This window comes from Manacus candei, unplaced genomic scaffold (assembly GCF_025592945.1).
Source record: "Manacus candei isolate 608988 ecotype Guabito, Panama unplaced genomic scaffold, ASM2559294v1 h1tg000033l, whole genome shotgun sequence".
In the NCBI taxonomy this organism is placed as follows: Eukaryota; Metazoa; Chordata; class Aves; order Passeriformes; family Pipridae; genus Manacus; species Manacus candei.
The window spans coordinates 7,074,650-7,099,229 of NW_026138081.1; the positions used below are offsets into that span (position 1 = coordinate 7,074,650).

Consider the following 24,580-nt stretch of genomic DNA (forward strand, 5'->3'; position numbering starts at 1 on the left):
AAATATAATCTACTGAACCCCTTTTTTTCTTTTCCTGCAGTTAATGTCCTCATAAAGTCCATACTTCTGCGTCAGAGAATGGAAACTAGTGGGTTTTAGTAGGCAAAACCAGTCCTCCTCTTGGGTACAACAACTTCAGCAAACACCATGCCTTCTCTGCAAAGCCTGAGCAATTGCATCAGTGGGACGGGCCACCGCAGGTTGCTTGCTCTCTACAGGAGATGCCTCATTTCCCTCTGCATCTTCAAGGCATATGCAAGGCTTTGCCAGCTCCAGCTGTAAAAACCTAAGAAAACTTGCAAAAAACAGCTGACAAGGAGTAGGGTAAAGTCCAGACTGAAACATTTTAAATCTGCTCCCAGGTATGTAAACCGTGTAATATATTTAGTTCTATAAACTGAACTGAGAGTTATTCATGAATCCTGCTTTCCCCCATGGCATCCAAGTTTGTCGTGTGACTGATAGAGCTACTTTACTCTTCAGTGCACACCTATAAAAACAACTGTGCAGAGACAGGATCCCAAGGTGTACTAATGAGACAGTTACAAGCCTAGACAGCAGGAAGTTTCAGCCTATTCCAAAGAAGCTTAATACTTAATGGAAGCATAGAAGCCTAGAATTACACAGCTAAGTCCCAATATATGTTTTTACAAGATTACAGCTAGAAAAATTCACCTGTCCTGAAAAGGAAAGAGGGCAAAAGGCAGACCAGAGATAAAGGTAGCCAGGAAGACATTCCCAGAATTTCTCGCTTCAGCCTCTTTTACAGAATTACAGAAGTTATTGGTGGCTTTTATTCCCCCTCAACTCCCCAAAAATATTCAGTCAATACGGTTTAAGTAAAGACTGGAGCAAATATCCGGACAGTAAAGACTGGAGTGAACACCCGGAATAAGTATCTCTGGAAAAGTGGTCTACAAATACTTAGAAATACTTTTTTTTAAAATGTCAGAAAATATAAAAAACACCCATTTGGTTATAACTACCAGAGTTGTTTGATAGTGGTATAGGTCAGCTGCTGCATTTTTGTCCACTTTTCTTAAATAAACTTACTTATTCTATCATGCCAAGTACAAACTAATGCTTGTACACTGGATTAAGAGCACAAAACCATAACTCCCATACAGACAGTGGAAGGGAACCTGATCAACCTGAAAAGATGCAGTTTTAATCCCAACCTGAAGTACTGTAAAATTTACACAGATGGCAATTGTGGTTGCCAAGGGGGGAGGGTGAGAAATAGTAAGTTTTCTTTCATTTGAGAATCCAAGATTCTTACAGTTACAGAATTCGAATCAAGTTTTAGGCAATGCTGCCTGACCACTTCCCCAAACCTGGGGCAGCAGAGGTAGTGACTTCAAGATGACATATTTATAGCACACAAAACCCCCATACAACTACTTATTCTATAACTGAACACCAAAACAAGATGTTACCATGAACACAATGCCTCTGGCAACGTACCATGCATTCAGATGGACACTGAAATATCTTTTAGATAACTGCACTTGATCTAATCTGGAGTTGGTATTTCCTGGCCAATGATGACTAACTCTTCTAAACCATCATTAAGTATCAGGAAATACCCACCCACAACATCAATCAGTACTTAAACATACACCAAAGTGTTATGTTTTGAACATGTTCACTCATAGCTATTTATCCTATAAGCATATGTGTGTACTGGGGGAAAACCCTTTCCACCAGTCTTCAAGTAACCAAAGTCCTAATATTAATAATAAAATGTGACTTAGGGTCAGACTTCCAGCTTGCTTAACTTGCAAAGTTTCACTCCAAGATAACACTGGGCTTTTCTACAGTCTTATCTCACTCTCTCATTCACACACAAAAAGCCACCAGAATTAAACTGATCCAAATCACTCCTATGCTTGGGATGATGGGTTAGAGAAGAGCTTGGACTAGTACTATATGTACTTTGTAAAGTGATGACACCAGTCCTACCCAGCTCTTCCATCACAGCCTCCCAGTCCTGCTGCCCCAATCGATTTCAATCCTCAACAACCCATGCAAAGCAGAGAAACAGATGACAAGTGCCTCTCTCCAAACTCCAGTCTAAAGGAAAATCCATGCCTTTTCATCTCCATTTTCTGTTCCATTAAAAACAGCAGAGGAAAGAAAGCACTTCTTAGCTAAAAACAAAGAAAAAGAATCCCTGGAAGACAACATCACATTTATATTCAGGAAGGCTCAGGAGTGGACAATTGTCCTCTTCATTTCTGTAGAAACCAAAATTAAAGGCTCTCAGTAGGAAAGTCACAGCAATAATCCCCTCTTCCCCATCTCCCTGAAGGTACTAACAGAAAGTTTTCATCACAGTAGTCAACACATCACTATGCTGTGAATATTAAATCTAATCCAAAGAGTCTCCCATGATTTCCTCTCCTATCCTTTTCCTTTTTTTCTCCCTTTAAAGGGAAAAGATTTGCCTTCCAACTGCCACAAGTGCACCAAAATTATGTCTAATTCACTTAGAATTAAAAAATAATTTCATCTCTGATGAAATTGCTAGGTACTATTAATTACTGTACCATTTTTCTATTAGAATTCTACACACTTAGCTTAAGTTGGCATGTGGTTTTCTGCAAGTCAACCACTTCTTAATTAAACCCTAAAGTCCTAAAAAGTACTAGTACTTGAAACTTCTATTTTGAAGTAAGTCTACAGCTTGTGTATCAAGAATGATTTTGTTTCAACAGTCATTCTAGTGAGTAGAGTCTACTGCCTGATTAAAGCAGTTTTTTGTTTGTTTGATTTTTTGTTTAACATGAAAAATCAAACCTCTTATGAAAATTGATATTCATTCCCAATCCTCCTCCCAAAAGAGCTAACCACTTACAAAAGAGCTAACCACTTATCAAACCACTGCATTAGGTCTTCTCGCAGCTCTTTTATTTGTAATCAGAAATCAGACTTACATTCAGACCTTAGGAGGAAAAAATCACCACCACCACAGCACAATACACATACACACACACCCCTTCATAATTTCATTTTAATTTACAAACAGAGCCTCTTTGCACTCATCTGAAAGAGTGTTACATGTTGGCAGTAAAATGGGCATAGGAGCAGCTAGACAGACAACATCAGCCACCTGGATGATAAAAGAAGGAGAATAAAATACTGAAGCAAAAATTCGTGGTCCTTAGCCAGAGCTAAGATTAGTGTGTGTGAAAAGAATCACAGGGTCAAGCTGGAAAGCCGTTTGAGGCGTGATTGCTCTTTGTGACTGAAAGCAGTCACCTGTGTGTGTGGTATGTGTGGGGATAAGAAACATCTGCCTTGGCTCGCTAGCTTGGACCCAGAGTCTGTATATATATATATATATATATATATATATATATATATATATATATGTGTGTATATATATATATATATATATATATACACACATGGGGTAATAAAGTTACTAGAGTTAGTTCTGCCTGGACAAAGTCTGTCTCCGCTTGGATTCATTTGCCACAAATGGGATTCAGCTTTTTTGGAGAACACCTTCAGGACAGATTTTCTGGACCCCATAAGCAGAGTGTTTCACCTGGGAAAACACATTAAACTGCTGGTTCAGAATTCAGTTTGCAGGCCAGTGAGCAAATAAACCCTATCTGCATTAGCTGGCATGATACCTCCCGCATTCCTTGTGTCAAATAGTTCTTGAAATGTTACATCCATGCCACTGAAATTAAACTAATGACACTCTTTTAAACTGGGCAGCAATAATGCAAGTAATCCAGAAACAGCACTCACCTAACACCAACTCATAGCCCCATAAGGACAGAAGGGAGTTACTTTACAGAGGAAAGTTCACAAGAAGACTTCAGCAGAAAACAGCTTTAAAAACAAACCAAAACAATTCCCAGCAATCCAGCTCTCTAGTTCTGCTATAAAATTGTCTAACAGTCAGTCTATAGAGATGTGAAGGATGTCAACTAAGAGTCATGACTGGGGGACAAAAAAAAAGAAAGGAAAAGGAAGGGAAAAAGTTAAAAACCAAATACTACCAAAAGAACCCCAAAAACCACAAAGAAACAAAAAACTGAAAAGACAAAAACAAAACAAACAAAAAACCAACCAAACAAACACCTTAGCATTTATCTTGCTAAGTTTAAAACAGCTGTGTCACATGGAGTAAAACAACCTGCTAAACTATATCTACAAAGCAAGGGTAGAGTTTTAAACTAATTAGTACAAAGGTCTTCAAGAAATTGAGCTTTCATAAATTACAGCTTTGCACACAGTTCAGTTTACAATGTGGACTTTGTAAAGATTTGATACTTTCCTAGTGACGTGTTCCTGAGTACACAACAATATGAGGAAGTGCTGTAGCTGATACCCCTCTTCTCTGCAGACAATCACATATCAAAGGTGCATCATTGTTTAAAATGGCTCCAGTTCTTAAGGATGAAGATCTATTCCCTGTCCTGTCTAGACCTTAAGGGAGGGACACACTGTCCTCCAAAACATCCTGTCAGGAAAGCAGTAAGAAGCGTGCAAATTTGGAGATTAGGATAATAAATACTCTTTAGCTAGTTACTTATTTCGGCTTTCACAAAAATTGTTGTTGAAAAACATAGATGCTTTTCTAACCAAGCCTTGTCCACTTCACAGATCCTGGTGAACTAGGAACAATGTATTTGTGAAGCTCCCTGTGTGGCAGTCTTGTGTGAAATTTTTCATTTGTTACATCCATTCTCTTTTGAAGCTACATGTTTCCTGGAACTGATTTAGTGGAACAAAAATGCTACTAATTATTTCTATTTCTTCTAATCCAGATATTTGGAATTCATCGGAATATAGTTCAGATCTGTTCATTAAGGAAACTGTATGCGTCTATTCAGGAAAAATGAGATGTTTACTGTTTTTGTGGTTTTTTTCTGTGTTTCCTTTTTTAGGACTACATCGCCAAACCTGCAAGGAGATGCCCATGACATAAGGTACAAGGTCAACAAGTATTTTAATCAGGTTCATTTTCCTTATTTCTTAGAACTGGCAGTAAGTCCTTACAGAACAATCTGTTTAGGTCAATAATAAACTGCAGGGCTCCTAAATAAAATGGTAATATTTTACTTATTTCCCTCCTAAGTAAAATTATTGCTTTTTATTGGTCAAAAATTATCTTCTCAACTACACAACTAGTAAAAGGACTGGTCCAGACTCTTTGAATGACTTCGAATGTGGTTTTACTGTGTTTTTATTATGAGATCTTTATATTTAGTTACTAGTTCCTCAAGATGAAGCAGTGGAGAGCACTGAGCAAATAAGAAACATTATTTCAAATTTTTTTTAGTAAAATGTCTTCTGAAAACTATACAAAAGCTTAATTCAGGTTAAAGCTATAAACCCTTAATATTTACTAGAATGAGACAGTTGGACCATCTTGCTCCCATATTTAGTTCAATCACTAAGTGTCAGCAATAAGTTTGTATTTCTAGATACTTGCATTTGAAACTGAGATGGGGAGGGAAAAAAATCTGACAGGTGAGATCTCAAACACTTAATATTTTTTCCAGTTCAAGCTTTTCATACATTAGATAAAATACATTACCTCACTTTTTAACATCAGGCTAAGGTAATGGCTACGAATTTTTGAAAGACAGAATGTAATTTTATCAAATAGCAAAGAGAATTGTGGAAGCAACACACAGCAAAACACAAAGCCAAGTCACAGAATCAAATTTAAGCTTGCCTATATTAAATCCTAGTTCAAACAGTAAAGCACACTTTCATACTGTATTTTTTTACATAATGACAAAGCAAATCCCATAGTCCGGACTGAATAAACTAGATGTCAAGATTTACAGATTCCACTTACATTCCTTGCAATACATACACAGCATTTCCTAAAAAGTAAAGCAAGATTAAGATCTCCATTTCTCAGGAACTAAAAGTATCACTAAATTCACAAATGCTATCTTAAATAGGAATGAAATATGTTATTATATGGAAAAGATGCATAAACATAATTTTTTAGAAAGTGCAACTACATTATGAGCTGCTACTTGGGCTTTGAACAAACCTGCAGGCAAAAATATCCCTTCTCCAAAGAGCTGCTATGAAATTGTTTTGTTTTCACTGTACTTTTACTGTTCAGCTTAGGTTGCACTGAGCAAGCTCTGAGTGCAAAAGTTAGCTCTTGAGGTCCAACTTCAGATGAAGCAAAGTCTATCAAAAAAACCTCAGCTGAATTTTCATAAGCTTCTGGATTGCTTACCTACCTGTAATGCTATGGTCCCTTATTACACTGTTCCACAATTACCTCTACTTAAAATAAGAAACCAACTCTGTTAAAAACACTTCTTAACTGTATTGTCACTTTAGGATCTTCAGCAAACTACACTGCAGTTATGCTACTATACACATCAGGGAGCTGACTGACTACTACCTCTTTAAAAAAGAAAACTGGATTTAGACATCTGGAATCAAGTATATACATGAGGAAGAACCACACAGCTGCAACTATATAAATATTTTTCTTATCAATTCCCTGCCAAGAGCATCTCAAAATTGTAAGATCAGTTTCACAGACAAGAAATAAAACTAGGTTCACACAGCAGACAGACTTCCAGAATTTGAGTACCCACATCTGGGGAGAGAGGTATTCCATGGCCTGCATACAGTCTCATCTTGGATCACATTTTGCAGATTTTCCTTCCCATGAATTTCTGGAGTGGAGCTTGTGTCTCCTTAAACTGGCATAATGATTATCACTGATTTTATCATAAGAATTTCTGGCATTCACTTCAAATAACAATCCAGCAGACAACACACATTCCAACTGGAATTATTAGGATTAAAACAGGAGCTCCTTTCTATTGACATATTCCTTCCAACACGAATTATCTAAGCAATTGCCATGCTGATTGCATTTGATTGGAATATGATGACGCATAGACACTTAGGTATATTTGTCAGCAGAAAATGTTGCAGCAAATTTAAGTTTTCAGAAGTTTGATTTACAAATAAGCTTGAGAATGCCCCTTTAAGAAGTGGATATAACACAGTACCTTGGAAACCACAGACCCTAATGGATTAATATTTCTAGATTCAGAAAACTAGGGGAGATTTTTTTTGTTCACCTCCAGCCAACCAGCCTGCCTTCTCACACAAACTCGTGATACATGTGTGATTTCATTATCAAAATGAATACATATGGACATCAATCACTGATGCACTTTCAAAATCCACTCCTAGCTCTGACACATCTGCCAAGTCAACCTAAGTAAAAAGTTAACCACAGAAGTCCATGAAGGTGTTGTGTCTATAGACAAACACCTGCATCAAGTATTAGTGGCACCAAGTTGAAATTTTTCTTTGCATAATCACATTAATCAAAGTTTTATGTTTGGGGGGTTTGGTGGTTTTGTTGTTTTGGTTTTTTTTGTTTGTTTGTTGGTTGGTTTTGTTTTTTACTTTGGCTTAACTATGTTGACGAGAATCTCCATTCCAGAAACTAACTATAATTTAGAAGCTTGTGATGGCTTTTTCACTCATACACCACCATTCATGAAAAAAAAAAGCCATTGAAGGATGTCACAGTCTCAGACGAAAATAAAGATGGACTACAACAGACCAGCACAAAACCCTAAATAACAGAAATTGATACACTGGGATTTTTAGCAGAGAAGAGCATAGTTCGTATCATGTACCTATTCCAAGTTTTTCTCCTGAACTGTTATGTACTACTAAGATCAGATGCAGCACTGATGCTACAAAGCTGTTGCTTTTTGCTCCTTTCAAACAATTGTAGTCACATTAAAATTTCACTTTATGAAAAACCTTCCAGAATTCACACAACCACTACTTAATGTGCAAGTTTGGCCATGATAATCAACACAGGTCACCTTCAAGTCCTTCTTCTGGACTCCAATTTCTTGTGTCAAATGCTTTAAATGGCATCATACAAGATACTTTACATACACCCCAACACTTCTATTAAAGCTATTTTGGTCACCCATAAACAACGCAGACAACCTAAGAGTCTGTTCTTAGTCTTCATCCTCACAGGTTTTGTCTCCTCACAATTCACTTTTTGTGCAACCATTAACTCCAGCTAAAACATTTCAAAAGACGAGAACTACAAACCAAGACATCTGAAATACTGAAAGAGATGTGCTTAAGCAAACAGTAATGTAAAGTGACATTAGTTCTGAAGACCTTTCACGAAGAAATAACTTGCAAACCAAATGCAACTTGTGGCAGTAGGGCTGACTGTACCAAGCATAACAGACCATGGGTTCAGCAACACAGGGCTAGACAGCAGTAACTCTGAAGTTTTCAAGGCGCAAACCATTACATAAGCTGTGATTAAAACCACTTTCACATTCCTTGCTTCACTCAACTCTGGTATAAAGTAACATTTAAATAATGGTCCAGAGCTGTGAAATTCACCTCCTTGACACTTCAAGTACCCTTAAAATAAATGTTTCAGTTTTGTTATCACATTCTTCTCTAGGACTTTGACAGTTCTCTCCAAACAGTTTTGCATATTTTAATCTAATCACCACATGTAAATGGCAGTACTCTGCTCAAGGCAGAGTACAAGCAGTCTGCCAACAGCTGGCAATGGTATGAAAAGTGAAGTACCAGAAGAATGATGCTGGAATGCAGACACTCTTCCTGCAGATTTGCTTGCGGAACGTTTTTGAACATGAGATTCAAAGATTCATGAGATTCCTGTCAGCCCATTTCTTCAGCCTGCCAAGGTCCCTACGAACAGCAGCACAACTGTCTGTTGTGTCATCCATTCCTCCCAATTTTGCATCATCTGCAAACTTGCTGAGGGTGCACTCTGTCCCATCATTCAGGTCATTAATGAAGATGATCAACAGCCCTGGCCCTGCTATCAACCCCTAGGGTACTAGTAACTGGCAACTAGTAACTAGTACCAGCACTAGTAACTGGCCAACAGCTGCACTTCACACCATAGCTCACAACCCTTTGAGCCCAACATTTCAGTCAGTTTGAAATCCCCCTCCTTGTCTGCTTAGTTACCCTGGATGGCATCAGCTAGACTGTCAACAAGGGTGTTAAGGGAGAAAATGACAAACGAACTGTTACGGTCAAACAGTACGAACTTCCCTTTCCTCCTCCACCAACTCAGTCGTTTTGTCACAGAAGGTTGACAGGCTGGTCAAGCACGATTTCGCCTTTTGTAAAGCCACAATGACTTTTGCTAATCATGTTCTTGTTCTTCCTATGTTTGGAAATGGCTTCACAGGAGAATTTGCTCCATCATCTTCCCAGGGTCAAGGTGAGGCTGAGCAGTCTATAAATTCCCTGACCCTCTTGCTTTCTTGGAGGCAGGAGTAACATTTGCTTCCTTCCAGTCCTCAGGAACAGTCTTCTATTGTCTCAATCTTCCAAAAATAATCCAGACTGGTTTTGCTATGACATCAGCTCCCTCAACACTCATAGGTGCATTCTGCAAGCTCCCATGGACTCCCTTATAGCAAACTTGTTTAAGTGTTCCATTATTTGGTCCTTCTCTACTGAGGCTAAGTCTTCATTGCTCCAGACTTTCCTACTAGTCTCCAAGGCCTGGGACTCAGAAGGCAGATCTTACCAATAAAGACTAAAAAAAGGCCTCAGCTTTTTCCATATTTTCCCTAGTCTCCCTCTGGCTGCTGATATACTTGCAGAAGTCCTTCTCATTGCCTTTCATGCCCCTAAACGCTTACCTGAAAACAGAGGTCCAAAGCCACTCCCAGTCATATCTTTTCTACATTCCATTCCTACACACACACAAGCAGAAGGTGAAGCAAAGTTTGGATTCAAAAAAGGGTAAAATAAGGGAAAAGGCACTTCTTGAAAAACTTCTTACTGGGCCCATCTTAATTTCACCATTGTAATACAATACAAACAAATCAAGGACACCTTAACCAACTCCAAATTGCCTTTCTACTCTGTTTAACCTTTCAACACAAGTATCATGATAACGATGGCAGAGTTTGCTCCTGCAGTCAAAAACAGAGAGCCTGACTGACAGATGTGATATCGACTGAAATGAACACGATTAGGTAGCCACACAGCTGTCTGCTCAACAGTAGCACAACCTCCCTGTTTATAACTGTGATGAAAGTGAATTGTTACCTTCAGGAATCTAAATGACGCATCCCCGTGGTTATGTATTCTGTGTTTTAGAACATACAGCTCTTTCATCTTATGTATCAACTCATACCTTATGGCCAGCCCTGCATTTCTAAGGCAAGGCAACATCATGCACATACCAAGAGGTGAAGTGTTCTAACAAACAATTTAAACAACTCACTAGGTCTGGAGAGGATGCATTAAAGAGCTCTGACTGTACATAGCAAATGACTGAGCTATCAAAACGTACATAGTGAAGCCAGCTTTATGCCACGGGATAGTAAGTGTTGAACTCTCATGTAAAGGGTGCCAAGAGCAGTTCTGAGAATTAGAACAATACTTTAGGGTGATATGCTGGCTTAAACAAAGTGTCCCAGTGAAACAGCAGTACTAAAAGCTCTAGAGAAGTATACACTAGCTGATATTAACGGCTTGACATCTGTCAAGAAAATGAGATCATCGTCACACTTATAAAAAGCAGCATATTCTCAAATTTTAGCATGTCTCAAAATAATAAATTATTTCAAGCTTTCTAAGGGGGATAAACAAAACCCAATTTTGCAGAAATCCAGAAATACTTTAGTATATCCAGCTGGAGGCATCCCAGCCACTCTGCCACTGTGTGATACAAGGCAACTGTAAAAGGCACAAGGAATCTGAACATCTGTAAAAACACCAACAAAAAACCAAATCAACCAACAAATAAACAAAAAAAAAAAGAGAAAAACAACAGTATGCCCTTAACCAGTTCCCTACAAAGCAGTGGTTCCCAAACTGATTTAACAAGTTTATCAAAAAGCCTTTGAAAAAAACTTTAATTAAATCTATTCCAAAACAAGCACTCATTTTGGCTCAGTGCTCTAGGTAAAACTCCAGTGCATTTACAAGTATAATCAGTTTGCACAGTTCTCTCTCTTTCCAATATAAATACAGCTTTTTATGTTTGACCCCCAACCCACACTAAAACTCAAACACATGCAGCTGTTTCACCCACTTCTTTTCCACAACCTGATCATCAAAAGTAGAATGGCAGATGAAGAAATGGTGGGCATGGTACCTTCAGAAAATAGTCAGAAAGGGGTTTTTGGTGTCTGTTAAAGTGTGGTAGTGAATATAAAGATCTGCCTGAGCAAGTATTTTTACTAGTGGAAATACATCATACCTGTAAAAATCAGTATTGTTTTCAAAGAATCATAGACCAGTCTGGGTTGGAAGAGACCTTTTAAAGTTCATCCAGTCCAACCCCCTTCAGGGCACATCGTCAACTAGATCAGGTTGTTCAGAGCCCCATCCAATCTGACCTTGAATATTTCCAGGAATGAGGCATCCACTAACTCCCCGGGCAACCTGTTCCAGTGTTTCACCACTCTCACTGTAAGACATTTCTTCCATATGTCTAATCTAAACCTACTCTCCTTCAGTTTAAAGTCACTACCCCTTGTCCGATCACAACAGACCCTGCTATAAAGTTTGTCTTTCTTATAGCCCCCTTTGAGTACCGAAAGGCCACAACAAGGTCTCCCCAGAGCCTTCTCCAGGCTGAAGACTCACAATTCTCTCAGCCTTTCCTCATAGGACAGGTGCTCCACCCCTCTAATTATCTTGGTGTCCCTCCTCTGGACTCGCTCCAACAGGTCGATGTCCTTCCTCTGCTGGGGACCTGGATGCAGAACTCTAGGTAGGTTCTCACCAGGGTGGAGTAGGGTAGCAGAATTCCCTCCTCAACCTGCTGGCCACACTGCTTTTGATGCAGACCAAGACACGACTGGCTTTCTGGGCTGCAAGCACACATTCATTGCCAGCTCATGTCCAGCCTCTCATCCACCAGCACCCCCAAGTCCTCTTCTCTTGATCTGTTCATCCCCCAGTGTGTTATTGATACCAGGTGCAGCACCTTGCACTTGGCTTTGTTGAACCTCAGTGAGGTTCCCAATTCTCAAGTCTGTCCAGGTCCCCCTGGATAGCATCTCATCCTTCTGTTGTGTCAACCCCACCACTCAGTTTCATGTCACCTGCAAACTTGCTGAGGGTGCACTTGATCCCTTTGTGTCACTAGTGAAGACACTAAATAGCACAGACATCTGAGGGACACCACTTGTCACTGTCCATTGGGACACTGAGCTGTTGACCACTACCCTATGGATGCAACCAGCAGCTCAGCATCTTAATGGACATTGGTGAAAAGTGGTTTAACCCATCAGATTCAAAATTCCATGGAACAGGTACTAAACAAATGAGTAAAGAAGAAAAAGAAGGTTCTATGAAAATTAGTGTTGTTTATTTAAATTTTATTAATTTACTAATTACCAGTAATGTTTATTCGTTCAAAAAGCAAAACTGTATTACTTCTCAACACAAGAAGTGAAAATCCAGGTATTAACATGAGATCCATAACATCTCAAGCCTCCAAAAAGGCCAGGACCCCCAAAGCCACATCCATATCCAAACAATTCTGACCAAGTATTTGAAAGCCTATCTTGAAACAGGACTATGGGTGACACTACTCAGCACTTCATATGGCTAAAGCAGCATCTGAGCATGGAACACAGAGACTGCTTTGTACCTCACTTGTACCTCACTTGATGATCCCTGTCAGTCCCTTCCAAGTCAGAATGTTCTGTGATTCTATGAAGTTATTTCTGCACACATCCAAAGAAAAAGTGTGATCAACTGACAAGAAGCAATTTTATTAAAATATTTTAAAATAACTTTGTCCAGACACATGTAACATTCAGTAATTAGAAGATAACTACTAGAGTCACAGTATTTACTTTTTTAGGAAGACATGGACAGAAAAAGCTTCAGCACAGCAAAGCAAAAAATTTTTACTGGTGATCCACAGGTCAGATGCAGCTCATCAGACAACTCCAGTTTGGAGTAGACCAGACAACAGGAGTAACAGTGAACACTGCCAGGTCACAATTCTCAAAGAACTTGCTTAGGGACATTCCATTTTCAGAAATATTGATATGACCAGGACAATGCTACCAAATTTTACAATTTAAGTCCCCGCCAGGTCACTTGTCTGCATTAAACTGTACATAAGCATACTGCGACTTCTGCACACACCCCATAGGAAAACAACCAGCACTAAACTCTCATAAAGGAAAAACCAAAACAAAAGGCCTCCAGGAGCCAAATAAAGGAATTTTCTGCTAGCTTTTCCGAAGCATATTGCTGGTTTCATTAGTTTTACAGTTTGAAATTTCAAGATCAATAAAAGTAGCACAGGAAAACTTAAAACAATACTCCCAAAATACCAGATTACAAATGAAATGAAGAAACTATGACCCAAATACACATATTTTACATTATGCTGGTTACCACTGAACGAGAAAAACTGGTTTGCCCACATGGACAAAAGAAAAGTATTACTTGCCCAACCAATGTTTCTCCAATTCAACTTTACTAAAACGAACATGTTCTTTAGTCTATTCTTGAGGAAAATTCAGTGACTGTACAAAGTATTTCAGGTGGTCTACAGGTTCATTTCAAATATGCAAAGGGCAGAAAATGGCAACAGTGGTCACCCGCTAAGGTGATGGATGAGATAAAGAAGCCATAATGCCAGCATATCACTTAGGATTTGAACTTAACAGTGCTGAAGGGTTCATGTGGTAGTTGGATATTTGAAAGCTTTTGATGTCACCAACAGTTTTGAGAATAAAAGCTGTCAAAATGTAAAACTGCATCTGTAAAGCTGAAGCCCGGCTTCTTAAGTATCTCTGAACTTTCCTAACAATTTCCTAGAGAAGATATTTATTTAGATACTTCCCTTATGACTTTTTTTAGGTATCTGCCATCACTTTAAAAGCTTTGTCAGCCAGATGCCTTCCACTATCTAATTACCAGCTGTTCTGGTTTTTTTCAGAAATGTTGTACTTGAACTTTGTCAGAAAAGTTATAATTTTGTGGTGGGCTGACCTTAGCCCACCAAAGACATCCCCATCATTCACCCTTCTCAACTGGACAGGGCATAGCAAATATAATGAAAGGCTCATAGGTCAAGATAAGGACAGGGTGATCACTCACCAATTACCATCATGGGCAAAACAATCCTGACTCCCAGGTCAAGTTTGCTTATAATTTAATTTATAACCAATCGAATCAGAGTAAGACAACAAGAAAACTTTTCCCTGCTCCAGCATGGGGTCTCTCTCATGCGAGACAGTCCTCCATGAACTTCTCCCACGGGAATCCTTCCTATGGGCTGCAGTTCTTCATGAACCCATTGTTCCAGGTCCCTTCCACAGGTAACAGTCCTTCAGGAACAGACAGCATGGGTCCCCTGTGGGGTAACAAGTCCTGGCAGCAGACACATTTCAGCCTGGGCTTCTCTCTCCACGGACCTACAGGTCCTGCAAGGAGCCTGCTCTAGCACAGGCTTCTCATAGGGTCACAGTCTCCTTCGGGCATCCACCTGCTCCAGCATGGAGTTCTCCAGGGTCTGCAAGTGGGCATCTGGTTCACCTTGGACCTCCAAGGGCTGCAGGGTCACAGCTGCCTCCCCATGGTCTTCACCACAGGCTGCAGGGGAATCTCTGCTCCAGCACTTGGGGCACCTCCTGCCCCTCTTTCTTCATTGACCTTAGTGACTGCAAAATTGCTTCTCTCATATTCTCACTCCTCTCTGTCTGCAATTGTTCCCTCGCAGTAACTTCTTTCCCTTCTTAAATTTGTTATCCCAGAGGTACTACCACCATTGTTCTGGTGGGTCTGCCTTGGAGCCAGCTGGCATTGGCCCTGTTGGACATGGGAAAAGCTTCCAGCAACTTCTCACATCCCACGACCAAAACCTTGCCATGCAAACCCAACACATTACTGCATAAAATTTGAAGACGCCATAAAAAAGGAAAATTAGTATTATTATTTATGCTCCATTTTTAGATATCCTTAGTTATAAAGAGGCAGCTTCGCCCCCCTAACCCTCCCACCCCTCCATTTCTCTCTTCTCAACTCAGAGCCATAATTCATTAGCCTTAGATGTAAAACATCACAGAGAAATATCTTTAAAGTTAAATATTACTAGCTTTATTTAAAACACTTACATAAATATTAGTCCTAAACGACTTTATTATGCATTTAAAGAAGAGTGTTACTTTTTATAGACTTTTTTATTTTGATAAATTAAATAAATAAAAAGTGGGCTGCAGATGAATCAAGCTTTTTAATTCATCTGTGTCTATATATAAACAGAGGCAAAGCAGAAGAGTTACTCTCTGTTTGTTTTAGAAATAACCACATATGTAGCATTCCAAGCCTGTTCATAAAAGATCTTCTGTGTGCAGCATGTGGAGCCACCTCTGAACCTTGATAATGGGGTTTTACATACAACAGGCTTGAAAGAATCCTTCAAACTGTCAACTCATGGCAAGTAGATATTTTCAGCTACAGTACAAGGGGCATTCAATAGGTTTGATGATGGAAAGTTCTTACCATACTAACACACAAATTACAGGTTCTGCTGTTCTTCCAAATTCAGCCAACAGAGACCAAGATTTCTGAGAAACCACAGACCAAGTGAATACTTGCTAAAAATAGAACATGACAGTAGCTTCAATCATGCTATCATACACTTCTTGTGATAACATGACATTTGTTGGGTTTTTTTCTTACAGTTAACTCACTGTCATCTTTCGTAATAGCCTGCTCTCAATGGAGAGAAGATGATACAGAAACACACATGGAGAAGGCACGATGAGCTTACACAACAGACGTTTCTCAGCTCTGCCAGGTATTAGCTACAAAAGTCTGGGCAGTTAATTCCCTACTGCCTGATTCTACAGTTTAACTATATTTGGTTTTATTTAAATAAGATGATGAAGTTTTTTAATTTTGTGTATTTCTGCAGTCTGAATTTGTGGTAACAGTTTAGTTTTACATCAAATCCAAACTCAAGTTAGTGTCAGAGATCTTTATGCATACCATATTTCTCTCTCTTCAATATTAGATTGAGAAAGACAAAAACTTTTGAGTGGGAGGGAGCAAGAGAAAAAGGGAGGAATGTACCAGCTTGCCAAAAATGTGCCACAGCCTCTACAATACAATGTTAATAATTTTGCCTAATACAAATGCAATAAAGCTCAGCATTTCATATCCAGAGTCAATCCTTTTCCTATTACTGGGCAAAAGCCATCATAGATTTTTTTTTTTTTTATTTTAAGAATGACTCATTTTACTATTCCTTTAAAGTGAAGGTTGCCATCTGAGGTTTCCAAAATTTTTCAAAAACTGCTTTCACATGTATGGAACAAACTATTATTTTAAAGACTCTGGATTGCTGTTTCTGGCTTTATTTCCAAAAGTTTGGACAGCATTTTGCACTAAAAAAAGCAGTGAAGTACAATAGGTTTTTCAACTTCTTTGGAAAAGTGAGCATAATACAACACTGGATTCCATCTTCCTGAGAGTCACTTTAAGAGAAGTTAATTTAAACAACTTAAAATAGACTAATATGAAGCATATACTATGCCTAATTTGGAGTACATATAAACCAGTTCATATCTGGTAAAGAGGAAAGGGCAGGTTTTTACTTGCACAATTCAGCCATAGAATTTCACCGTAGAAATATTTGATTTTATACCCTACTTTTTATACTGTTAGTCCTACTATGTTCAGAAAATAAAATACTTTTAGAAGGAACACTCTAGAGATTCTAATGTTTGCTTCCCATCTTGGAAGTTCTTGTAATGTCCATACTACCTATTCAGCAAATAATGGAAGGGCTGCTAAGCTCATTTGTAACCCATGGTTTCTTACATTACTAATTTGAGAATTAATCAGATCATATAGTAATACAGTAATGAAATCCTTCTTTTCTTTCTACTCAGAAATCTCCAGACCTCCATAATACAAATATTTAACAAATAAAGAATGAAGTGCAATCTCACTATTTCACTCATAAGCTCTAAGTTTCTGCCACAAGAATCACCACAATCACAAACTAACCTCTACCAGCATGATTTCAGAGTTAAATAAAGGCATATAAACCCCATAAAATTTATCTGCATAATCTTAATTTCAAGTGGGTTAAATGTTTACCTTTGTGATTAACAGGTAAATAGGAGCCCACCAGGGAAAGAAGAAGATGCTTCTAATTTCTATTTGCATACAGCAGAGATTAGCATGAGGCTTAATACTGCTTGTATTGTACTTATGCTTGAGAAGAAGAATATTTAACAGTAAAATCTGTGAGTATCAGAAACTAACAAATTTAGAGGCAACAACAAACGATCAATTCCTTCCAACTGTGAATTTATTTCAATATGGATTATGACAAGTCAAACATAAGATCATGGATAGACAAAAAGGAATATAAGCTAAATTTCCATCACAGAGACTATCTTGGATTCTACTTATGCCAGTAAGAAAGTGAGGGATAGGTCAATACTTGTTGCTGCAAGAAGAAATGACCTCAGAACATATGGGCAGGGAAAGTCCACTGGCAGTCCACTCAGCATGTCTCCCCATTTATCACTAAGTATCACCTACAGTTCAGGAGCCCATATTTTAAGATAAGCTCATCCCACTCCCACACATACATGAAAACTGAGTTCTTATACTCTACTTAATTGACTTCTGAAATATATAACAGAAAATTAAGCAACAACTAGATCGTAATCTAAATGACAAAGACTTCAAACTTCTTTTCATCTTTTGCTTTTTTCCCACTGGATCAAGTAGTTGGGATTTAATATTAGGTTAATATTTGTAGCATACTTTTAGCCACTGGAATAATTTGCCAAGGCATATGAGGAGAATGCAACATTTGAAGTTTTAAAAAAATATGCAGATGTGATTTACAGCATAAGGTATAATTCAAACAAAACACAGCCCTGCTGCTTTAGGTCTACTTTGTGTAAGTATTTATCACAGACAGATACCAAAAGAAACTATATTGCTTCTAATTTCTAACTATAAAATAATTTGACCTAGTAAAAGATTTACCATTAGACTACACTGGTGTAGTTCAAAATGGGGTCCCTAAAAAAAAAAAAAAAAAAAAACAAACAATGAAGAAAACAAGAGAGTCAACATAAGCCTTACCGAAACACCAAGAAGTTAAATGTGGGAAGAGTGGATAACTGCATGCCAGAGATGAGACTGGTTGCATTTTAAAGGTTTCATGTTTCTCTCTTTAAAAAAAGGGAGGTGCTGGAGTCATGAGGGTGAGTAGGGATCCAGGCCAAGATACTAGGTGCCCAGTCCCTAGTGCCTGTAGGCCCAATGAGCTCACATGGTATGCCTTTATTTAAGCTAACACAAATTGTCTAAAGAGAAGAATTGTTAAGGAGTGTTTAGACAATAAGAATTAGACAAAAATTTCAGTACTACGATGGACCAAGTTCATTAATGACAACTACCCAAACATACCTGGACTGCCTAGATAAGCCCAAGTACTCAATAGGGTATCAGAGTCCTTACCTCAGACAACAAGGAAACTCTGTACCTTGTTATCTTGACAGGGAATTTCATAAAGGCCAGTACTTGGGGTGTGTTTGGCACAGGCAAAGGCCAAAAACATAACAAGCTCAGTACCTGCACCTTAAACTAAATCACAAACTATAAAGGAGGGGGTCAGTTAGATAACATTTTGACAGAATAGTACTCCAGATCCCAGAAAGCACTTAATTTAAACAGAACTCTGTCTGTGACTCAAACCCTGGACTAAGACACACTTCTCTAAAAGTCTAAGCATTTGTCTTCACTATTGTTTTGGTTTTCTCTTTTTTTTTTAATGTTTTAGATACTCAGAGTACACTAGGAACAAATCAATTTAATTAGAGATGTGCTAAAGCTCATATTCCACAACACTGAGCTTTACAGAGCTATGGGAGAGCATGCTGTGCTCTGCTGATAAAGAAATATTACTCCTTTTAACTCTACTAGGATGAAGAAGAGATACCACAAGGCAAAGTTTAGGTTGGTGGTTTTTTCCTCCAGAGAGAGGAAAAAAGTTACCACAGCTGCATTATCTAAGAGTGGACAACTCCAACTTGGGACCAAGTTGTACAGCACACTGTTTGCAGACTGAATCAATACACAGAGGCAGACTCTCATTATCCAGGATAAAGGCTGGCTGCCCTATAGTGTACATATTGTCCCCTACAACAAAGCCTGGGACCCACCCAAGTAGATTCAGCTCAAGCCCACAACTCATAAAGCCAAGGAGCTACAGAGCTACAGCCTGGCTGCAGCATCATCCCCACACCAACTCCCCATCACTGGAACCGCTCCAGGAAGTGCTTCAAAGTATGGCAGCCACTAATGGTTCAACTGAGCTGAACAGCAACCTGTAATCGATCTCTTCAGAAAGTACAGAGGATAACCAACCTGCAACTTCGGCCTTTTACTCCATGTGCACCAACATCCCTGATAAGGAATTAAAAAAAAAAAACAACCTAAGAATTACAGTTTTTCAACGCTGACAAAACCTGTTCAACTTGGAACTTCATTGTTAAGTATAATTAAGGCATCATAACACAAAGCATTGAGAAGAGGTAAACTGCAATATTGCCAGTTGAAGGAATTGTTTCAATAGACCTGTATAAACTATTCAGAGTGAAACAGTAAATGCTTAATTCTGTCTTTGCTTGTTTAGTTTGTGACTGTATTAACAACAACAGTTTTTCCTAATACTAATAGTTTTTCTACTAGATAGACTTCAAGGACTAGATTTAAAACACATTACGTCGATTACTAAACTGCATTTCACAATTTCTTTTGGATTTTGGTAACATCTCCCCCAGTTATTAGAGCAAACCTTTGAAAGACTCAAACTTACTCTCATACTGAGAGTTTCAAAGAAATTGATGTCTGCCTTTATTCAAACAACTAAAGAAGAAAAGCAGAAAAGACTGCTTAAATACAGATGTAAGAGAACATTTGTACGTAACTGGAACTTGGTACTTTTTATTAAAAATTACTAGGCCTTATCTTAGTCCTGTTTCATTTGAATACACATTTTCAAGAACACCCATCTTAACAAAGGGAATGAAACCTGTGAGAAATTCAGCCTTTTCTGTTCTCAACACCTAAATTGCCTTCAAGTTTGAGAGCACAATAGAAGAGATAATGAATAAATACACCCCCTTTCCCACCTTACTGGTCAAGTATGTCTCTACTACCTTTACAGATTATCTTTCTGTGAAGAAAAAAATCGCCTTCACAGCCAGTTACTCCAAAAGCAGAGAGATCCTACTTCGCAAGTCTGCATGTTTTAGACTCAAATTCTACTGATAAATTTACCTTTTGCAGAATTTCTTTTTCCAACAGTGCCAGACGTAAGGATACCAAATAACAAATTGCTTCAGTATCACCACATTACCCAATTTCCAGACATATATATTCTTTTCACTATATAGCTATTATTTTTATTTTAAGTTCTATTTTGTGACTGAAAGCTGTACTAAGAATAATACAGAAGACTAATATAAAGCTTATGTAGAGATGGAGACATCATGTTTGTTTGGCAGCAGTATTAAGACAAATAATGACCTCTAAAATTACCTTACTCATTCAAAAAGCAAGCCCTTTCCTTAAACGTTGATGTTACCAGTTGTTAACAGGTTAACTTCTTAGTGCTTCTAAATTTTTTGGGGGGAGCATCAGCTTGCTTTCAGCCTCCTACAGTCAGAACTAAAAAAAAACCACCACATACCCTATAGGCGTTGTCAGTTGGCACTTCTGGTTCACACTGCCATCATCCCAGTAGAGCTGAGGCTCAAGAGAAAAACTGGAAATGGCCATTTTTCCATCTCTACTGTTACCAACTGACCCAAGATTGTCTCTTAGCAACCAGGCTGAAATTGCCTTTAGAAGAAGAATTCCTACAGACACTTCTTCATATTTTGAGTCCTGCTAGTTGAAAAACATTAGCCATTTTCAGTCATAGTTATTTTCCATCTTACCCAGCATTTAAGAATTATGTTGTCTGCTTCAATGGATATATCTTCACTCTCAGCAAAGCCAGTCACAGAGGATTTCTGGGTGTTTAAGTCTATGTATTTTAACACAAATTCTAATTGTTAGATTAATCTAACACTGCTGAATTTGTGAGCTTGAAAAGCTTCAGTTGGCATGACTGAACTAACTGCAAAATAAAATTACAGACTTATGACTTGTCACAACCATGAGATCTTTCCCCCACTTTCACATCCAAAATTGATTTTCAAAGAATCATAGCAGACCTTCTGGCTCCAGCATCCATAAAGAGAAAAAAAACCAACACACAAGCTTTGCAAGTCACCCCTATTTAAAGAGATGGTCCTCACCTTGTACTTAAAACCTCTAATTACTTAATTTCTTGTATATCTTTTCTCTCCTTGAAGTATGTTTTGAACATACCCTTTCTGTCTTCAGGAACTCCTGTATTTTTTAACGCCTGAGGAAAAAAAAAAAAAGGAAAAAAATAAGAAAAAACTTAAATAAGACCATGGGAGGAAGAAAAAAACTTGTCCTGCACCTGCCTGGTTGCTTACGTTAACGTCGCGTGGGACCTGAGAGCCACAAGGCAGAACCCACCTTGAACAGCAAGAGTTTTAAAGCAACACATACCTTTGCTCATGCTGCGAGTACTTCTTTGGTGTAGACACCATTATCTCTGTGCTAATAAAACAAACCACTTCACTGGAAAATAACTGTGCACTGACTTTTCTTCCAACGCTTTTGAAGGAAGATCTTTGCTTGCGCAATTTAGTCAGAGGCCTCTACAGCCTGCAGGTCAGCAATTGCTCTGAAACCAGAATCTGATCTTTGACCTACAGCAGCAACAGGCAGTAAAGTCCTCCTGAAAACACTCCTGGGACTGAGAGGAAGGGTGCTGATCTAAATGCACAAGAGCTGGAAACCATACCCAGGTAAAATCTTCCTCTTAAGCTCTGCCTGCTTTGAGCAGGCATGGCACATGCAGAAATAACCATGAAATGTTGTTTCATCTACTCAGTATGAAAATGTGCCTTTCCAGGATAAGATCTGTCCTTTCAAGTTTTCTATAAGTTTTAAGCTTTCCCACTTGAAGAATAATGGGAAACCAGGTTTGACAAGAAGAAAATTGATTTTATTCATGATGAAGTTTTATGAAACAAGTAGGAAAAAAACCTTTCAGTATCAATTATAAAAAGGAGGACTTCATCCAGACTATTTCAGAATCAAACAAAAGCTGCTCTCCAAAAGCTTCACATGGTTTTTCCATTAATATGCATTCTCACTTTGAACTCTCAGCCATTTTCATACTTCAATTTCTGTTAAACTCTTCCCTTTGAAGCAAACCTGTTCACATTTATAGCCAAGAGCTTGTTTGTAGAGAAGTTGCATTGGAACAGTTGCAAAGTCAGAATCTGAAATAACTGCTATTCAGAATTAAACCAGCTGGACAAAGCTAGCTAGACTGAAGGCAACTCACTAAAGACAATTCATTCTCACTATATAATTTGAGAAAATCAAATTAGTTGCATAAGTAATCATTTCAGGAGGCAGTGTCAACTAATAACTTGGATTATTAATCACTTTCATTACCCTAACATGTCCTCTCTATTAAACAGTGCTCAAATGCATCCATTATTTATAGTTTTCCTCAGGCTTAGACTGCTCTGCAGCTCTCTTCCTAAGGTATATCTGTAGGACTGTGTCCATGCCTAAACACAAGTCTCACATTTGATTTCAGGTAGCCCACTCTGACACCTGTGCTCATGTACAAGCTATTGCACACAGATGAAGGCATCAAGGAATCTTAAAAAAAAGAAAAATAAAATTAAAAACCCCACAACTGTTTCAGAAAACAATGCAAGAGTTGCTTGCCAAATTTAGAAGGAATTTTGATCTTAGGCTCCAGCGAAACAGGGACAAAATACCTGATGCTGCTTTGCTTGGCACAGATAAAGCCTCTGACTTTAAAAATCTGAATGCCTGTCTATACATAAATTACTAGAACAACTGGTAGAGGTTTCCTAGAAATACCAGAACATCCATTTTTGAAGACAGCATAATACAAATAACCCCTCACTTCTTTAGGCATAAAAATAAGAGTTGCTCAACACACACACGCAGCTGATTGAATCAGCTTCAGAACATTAACACCCAGGAGACCTGACAACTCCATTCGGCAAAAAGTTAAACAGTTATGTTGGGAAGTTTTGGGCTAAATTAATTTTCATAAAATCAAAGCATACATAACCCCCCTAAGATTTTTCTAGATTAGCTGTCCTTATCACAGAACTAAACAAACTGGGAAGCAACTCTGCTATTTTACTGCCTATTTAAAGTCAGACTTGCACACAGCAAAGCTCAATCACCATTCTTTAGAGAAACAGGAGACTTCAGAACAAGAGTTGGAAAATTCCATAGAAATGGTAAGGATAAAGTATGAAGTATAGCTGAACAAACACAGCAGGCATTTTTACCAAGGAAGCAGATCAAAGTGTACTTAATATTCAGCTTCTTCTCCCAGATTATATGCAATGTGCAAGTTTACTTCAAAATAACTTTTAAAAACAGCAATTACTTGTCGTTTATCATTAAGAAAAGTTGGCTGGAGCAGACTGAAATTAAACACTTCCTCCTATCCAAATAAATTTTCCTGAGTCTATAATCATAAAGCATTTCTTTCATGGCTAAAATTCTTTAGCTCTTCCATAAATACAAGGTGTTTACCTCCCTATTAACTGGTCCATGTGGTGAATTTTCCAACTTAATTGAACTCACCTATACTTCAGGTTTCCTTGCACAGGCTACTTAGAGCTAATAATATTTTTTTTTCTAAAAACTCTGTATTCTTCGCAGACTTTAAGGACTAATAGCCTGACAATCAACTACAATGTTACAGATGTGTGTACCTGGTACTGCTACAGCCTTTTGCTAGAAAGGTGTTAGTTAACATTAAAGGTACTGACCTGATGCTTCACTTACACAAAACCTGTAACAGGTTAGATAATAGTGAATTGATAATTCCACTTCTTTAACAAGTGAAATATGGAATTTTACAGATTGTACTGAACAGTTAAGGCAAGTGGCTGCATCTGCGCTCCCTGGTGCCTCAGGGTTACAAGCAAAGAAATACAACACAGCCTTTCTGAAGCAAGAGTTGATCAAATGAAGACATTTCAGAAACTAACATATAAATGCTTATTTCCATTAGAGCATCTGTCTCAAAAAAATCAATGCTCAGAGCTCTCTGCAAGAGGTGGCTCCTGAAATAAGGTTTCATAGGCAGACAGCGCAGACAAGAGTTGCTTCTTCCCTCCCCTGAGAGGCAGAAAGAGCAGTCAGCAGTGGGGTAAGATGAAAACAGACATTAAGGGACCACAGGCAACACCCACTGTCCTCTCACAGCCTAAAGTTTGCTATTGCTCAAGGCTCAGTGTAAGTGAAGTTCTCTAATGGACATGTCCTCGTGCAAGCCCAGCACTTGTTCCATCCAATCAACCCAGCTACAGCACCACCACTTCCCACATAACAACCCCCCACCTGCCATTGGACCAAG

The 24,580-nt window shown here is 38.4% G+C and overlaps 1 protein-coding gene across 14 annotated transcripts in view; it reads right to left on the minus strand.

Annotated features, from left to right (window-relative positions):
- Nucleotides 1–24,580, minus strand: part of NUMB (NUMB endocytic adaptor protein) — a 90,409-nt gene that overhangs the window by 53,217 nt on the left and 12,612 nt on the right. For 3 of the 14 annotated variants that reach the window (XM_051791562.1, XM_051791561.1, XM_051791566.1), the window contains exon 1: nucleotides 19,435–19,453. The exons of 2 other annotated variants lie outside the window; for them this stretch is intronic. The gene's annotated coding sequence lies outside the window, so the exon portion shown is untranslated. Of the gene's footprint in view, nucleotides 1–8,598; nucleotides 8,821–19,434; nucleotides 19,455–21,374; nucleotides 21,485–24,580 lie in introns of those variants that run through there. 9 more of the 14 variants (XM_051791565.1, XM_051791564.1, XM_051791563.1 and 6 more) reach the window with 6 other exon arrangements.